Below are 5,680 nucleotides of genomic sequence, written 5' to 3'. Positions count from 1 at the left end.
AAAAAAATAAAATAAAATAAAATTTAAACCAAGGACAAATGATCATTTATTTATTTTTTCCTTGCAAGGGTGGTGGGAGGGGGTAGGTAGTTACTTCCTACCATTACATCACACTGTTGACTCTCTTTGAACTATTGCATAAAATGCCTCAGTATTTCTACAACGTGGCTTTGAATCCCATGCTTGTTTTTTAGAAACACAGCAGAACCCTGCCTCTTTCTCTATATCATTTCATCTTGTTAGCCCATGGCTAGAACTCAGATTTGAAACCCAGATTCTATATTCTTAGGTATTCCCCTGGTAGGTTCACAAACTGCCTCTTGTGTCTTCATCTAAATCAATGATAAAAACTGCTCCTCTTGGGGACAGAACTCAAATCAGATTCAATTCTACTTTGGAATTAGAATGTTCAATGTGGGGAAGGGGCCCACAGAAGACTTGAGTACTTGGAGAATTTTCTGACCAGATATTTATGTTTATCTCAGTTGAATGAGCACTGGAGTTTGTAAAATATGAAGATGCCTGTTTGTATTTTTTCTCATGAAGAAAAGCCCTATTTCTTAGAAAGGTGTTAGCAGCTAGGGGTGGAGAGTGTGTAGAGAAATGAGAAGAGCCTGAAGCCCTTATCAATCATTTCTCTCAAGGGCTCAAGGACATAGGGAAGGGGCCTGGAGATCACTGGCCAGGAGATTTGTCTTATGATTTCACCAGTCAGAATTTTAGTGTTTCTCAATTAGGATGGCTGCAGAGTTCCAGAAAGAACTTTAAAGTTTTAAAATCCACTAACTTTTCTTTCTCTTTTTTAATTATTTTTCTTGAGGGGAGAATTCATATTTTAGGGAATTAGAATTTAGGAATCATAGATCATTAGAGTTGAAAGAATCTTGGCTACTAGGCTCCTCATTTGTGAAATGGAACAGTAAATGCACGTGTTGTGTAAATGCTATAAAAACTATATGAGAACATTCACAGGCAACACTCTGGATTATGGTGTATTTTAAAGGTTCAGTGAACACGAACTGTTATTATCATGATGGTTTCAGAAAAAGCAGCTTTTTCTCCCCTCTCTTCTCTCCGCTGACAGATTTTGGCTCAAAAATAATGAAGAATATTCCATTAACCAGAGCTAATCAACAAGGTAATTAAAAGGTGGTCAACCTACCATTCTTCAGTGGTTTTGGAGCAGAAACTTGTCAGACCAGGAATGTTGCTAGTGGGAATGTCTCTGTGAGAAATACTAGCCTGCATGTCCTCTTCCCGCCAAGTCAGAACGTCCAGCTACCTATGGGATTATCTTGGATCGCAGTGTGTTAGTGCTATGAGGCCCTGACCCCTTCCCAGCTAAGATCCTCTCCTTTTCTCTCACTAGTATTCCCAGGGCTAGCACTAGCCACAGTGACTACAACAGTCCCCCCCCCCCCCCCCCCCCCCCAGTGGCACTTCCAGAATCACTTCTGGAATTGACAAAAATTGACAAAACTACAGCCATGGGGGAAACAGTATTTGTGGGATGCTAGCTTTCTGTCCTCTTTCCTTTTTCTGATCTTAAAAGCTAAAAGATTCAAAGAGTTGGTCTTGGGTCAATACAGATAATCCAAGATTAGCAAAAGTTGATTACATATAAATTTTTCAAACTAACAATAATAGTAACAACAAATAAATAAAATTGATAACAACTAAAAAGAAAAACAAGAAGAAGAAACAAGAAGAAGAAAAAAAAGGAAATCTAGAGATTTTAGTTAGAAAGCTTCAAGGACCTGAAAAATGGTGTATAAGTACTTTTGTTATTTTATAAGAAGTGAGAAGAATTTTATTTATTTGTTTATTTATTCATTTATTTATTGTAATGTTTTTATTTATTTTTGGGACAGAGAGAGACAGAGCATGAGCAGGGTAGGGGCAGAGAGAGAGTGAGACACAGAATCTGAAAGAGGCTCCAGGCTCTGAGCTGTCAGCACAGAGCCTGACGTGGAGCTCAAACTCACAGACTGTGAAATCATGACCTGAGCTGAAGTCGGATGCTTAACTGACTGAGCCACCCAGGTGCCCCAGAAGTGAGAAGAATTTTAAACTAGAATAGAGGGAAACAAAAAAGAATATATATACTCAAAATTATGCATCATTCTTATGCATAATATTATTGCCTAGGCAAGACTCATGTTAGATTAATTTAATAAAGTTTTTTTTACAGGCCCAGTATTAAACTTTGGAAAAGTACTCTGTGAGAGTCAGTTTCAGCACAGTGGCTCTGAGTGTGAGCTCTGGCATCAGACTGCTTGGGTTTGAACCCTGGCCCACATTTACAGTTAGCAGTTAGCTTGGGCAAACTGCCCACGTCTCTGTGATTTCCTTTCTCCATCTCTAAAACAAGTATCTAATATCCAAAGATACAATACACACATATTATATCTAATATCCAAAATATATAAGGAACTTCTTCACCTCAATAACAAAAACAAATAACCCAATTTAAAAAATGGGCAAAGGCCTTGTGTAGATATTTCTTCACAGATGTGCCAACAGCCAATAGGTAAATGAAAAGGTGCTCAATATCACTAACCACTGATGATCAACTAATGCAAATCAAAATTATAACGAGGTATCTGGGGTGCCGGGGTGGCTCAGTTGGTTGAGCGCTGATTTGAGCTCAGGTCATGATCTCACATTTCATGAACTGGAGCCCCACATCGTCAGGCTCTGTGCTGACAGCTCAGAGTCTGGAGCCTGCTTCCGATTCTGTGTCTCCTCTCTCTGCCCTTCCCCTGCTCGCGTTCTGTCTCTCAAAAGTAAATAAACATTAAAAAAAATTTAAAAAATTATAGTGAGGTATCAACTTATATTTGTTGGGATGGCTGTTATCAAGAAAAAAAGATAAGTGTTGGTGAAGTTATCGAGAAATTGGAACTCTAGTGCACTATTGGTACAAATATAAAATGGAGCAGCTGCTATGGAAAACATTGTGGAGGTTTCTCAAAAAATTAAAAAAAAAGAAATACCACATGATCTAGCAATCTCACTTCTGGGTATGTAGCCAAAAGAATTAAAATCAAGATCCTGAGATATTTGTACTCCCATATTCCTTGCAGCACTATACACAACAGCCAAGATGTGGAAACAATCTAAATGTTTACCAATAGGTAAACTAACAAAGAAAATGTGATATATACATACAATGGAATATTATTTAGCCTTAGAAAGAAGGTGATCCTTTTATACATGACAACATGGATGAATCAGGACACATTATGTCAAGTGAAATAAGCCAGCCACAGAAGGACAAATACTGCATGATTTACTTACACGAGGTACATAAAAGAGTCAAACTTATAGAAACAGAGAGGAGGGGCACCTGGGTGGCTCAGTCAGTTAGGCTTCCGACTTCGGCTTAGGCCATGATCTCATGGTTCATGGGTTCGAGCCCCGCATCAGGCTCTGGGCTGACAACTTGGAGCCTGGAGCCAGCTTCAGATTCTGTGTCTCCCTCTCTCTCTGCCCCTCCCCCGCTCCCACTCTGTCTGTCTCTGTTTCTCAAAACTGAATAAATGTTTAAGAAAAAAAAAAAAAAAGAAAAGTAAAGAAACAGAAAGGAAAATGGTGGTTTCCAGGCACTGGGGGAAGGGTATAGGGGGAGTTGCTGTTCACCCAATATAAAGTTTTATTTGTGCAAAATGATTAGGTTCTAGAGATCTGCTGTATGTTCTGATGATACAATACTGTATTGTACACTTAGTTTAAGAGAGTGGATCCCATATTAAGTGTTCTTACCACATTAAAAACAAATAAACAACACAACAATAGCAACAACAAAAAAACATACCCTGGATATGGTTGGGGTTAGATGAAATCATTTGTGTAATGTACAAATGCATTAAGAACCTGACATGTACTAAATATTAAATAACCATTGATATTATTTTCTTACTATACCTGTGGGAAGCCAGACTTCTTGGATTACCTGATCCATAAGCCAGGCCCCACCGTCTATTGGGCAGCATCATACTCAATTTCCATTTGTCATATCTAAGAGGAAAAAATAGACCCAGAATCCCGAGAGTAAATCTTTTACCTGATCGTGGGACTGAATGATTTTTGTCCAGGGTTTATGCTATGTATCCATAGCAGAACCCTTCCCATGTCCAGTTCCTCAAAAGGGACTGGAGTGGGACTGTTCAGGGCAGTTGCCTGTTGTAGAATGTGACAGAATGCCATGTTGCCTTGCCTGACCTATTTCAGGCCAGAGTGCTGTTTATTTCTAGGGCCTAATCAGGCAAGAGCCGTGATCTGGTTCTTTCTTGGGCAGGTGCTGTGTGCAAAAAGAGTTTGAAAAATTCTGCTAAGCTAGAATCTGCATTAGAGCCCTGGCTATTTTAGTACCTCATATATATAGTACGAGGGAAATTACTCATATTTTCATTTTAAAAATGAGTCACAGAGCTGAGGAAGAATGTCAGTATTATGAATGTCAACAGAATTGTCTTATTTTTTAACAGGCAAAAATTCAGGAAACTGTTGACCAGCATTGTCCTTATAAACTGTGGTTTAGATTAAATTGTTACGAATGATTTCTATATATTAAAAGGCTTTTCATTTTGCGACTGTTTAGCTATTTCCTCCATGCTGATGAGACTGTGGTCTCTCACATTCCTGACAATTATTGGAATTAATAGAGAACAAAGTCAAAATTGGTCATTTTCCTTAGAAGCTCCTGGAAATTTTCCTTATTAAATATTGGCTGGGTTGCCCAAGGAAATTGTGGAGTTTCTGGACAGATTTTCAATTGAAGTGGTGGTTCTTTTTAGCCTGGATGGCTTGGCCATATCCTGCTTATAGGCAGAGAATTAGATGAAATGATTCTTGATGCTCTTTGTTCTGTGACCACTGAGCCCAGAAAGCCTCAACATGGAGTTTCTCCAGACCAACAGATAGATCATGAAAAGTCACCATGGCAACTAGTTTCTGAAGGGAGGCTTACAGCAGAACCAGAGGTAGGGAGCCATTGTGGAACTAGTCAAAGGCTTAAGGAAGTTACAGGATTTTAATTGAACTGATTCTTTTTTTTTTTTTTAATGTTTCTTTATTTTTGAGAGAGAGCCAGAGCATGAGTGGGGGAGGGGCAGAGAGAAAGGGAGATACAGAATCTGAAGCAGGCTCCAGGCTCTGAGCTGTCAACACAGAGCCCGATGCGGGCTCAAACACAGACGTTGTATGCGTCAATGTTCACGGTGGCCTTGAATAGGCTGTTTAGCCTCCATAGCTCCCTCTAAAATAGGCAGGCTTGTCCTGGAATCTCCCTCTCTCCACTTTCATACTTGTTTCTTCCATCCAGTACTCTTGTCCTGCTCTTTTCCTTCTCCTACTTGCAGTCCTACTTTGTGTTTTTCTGCTCCCTGTAGCCGATACCAGTCACATGATGCTTCCTCACCCTTCCTTCTCCTGACCTGTCAAAGCTTACAAAAGTGAGTTCCAACCCTTCAGAGTCTTCTTCTCAGCAAAATAACATATCCAATCCTCTCATGAAAAGCATTCTACTTCCCATTTTTTTAAAAAAATGCTGTTAATTTTTTAAAGTTTATTTATTTATTTTGAGGGGAACAGGGAGGGCAGAGAGAGAGAGAGAGAGAGAGAATCCCAAGCAGGCCACACTGTCAGCGCTGAGCCTGATGTGGGGCTTGAACTCATG

This window comes from Lynx canadensis, chromosome C1 (genome assembly GCF_007474595.2).
Source record: "Lynx canadensis isolate LIC74 chromosome C1, mLynCan4.pri.v2, whole genome shotgun sequence".
In the NCBI taxonomy this organism is placed as follows: Eukaryota; Metazoa; Chordata; class Mammalia; order Carnivora; family Felidae; genus Lynx; species Lynx canadensis.
Note: the sequence above shows the minus strand (reverse complement) of the source record.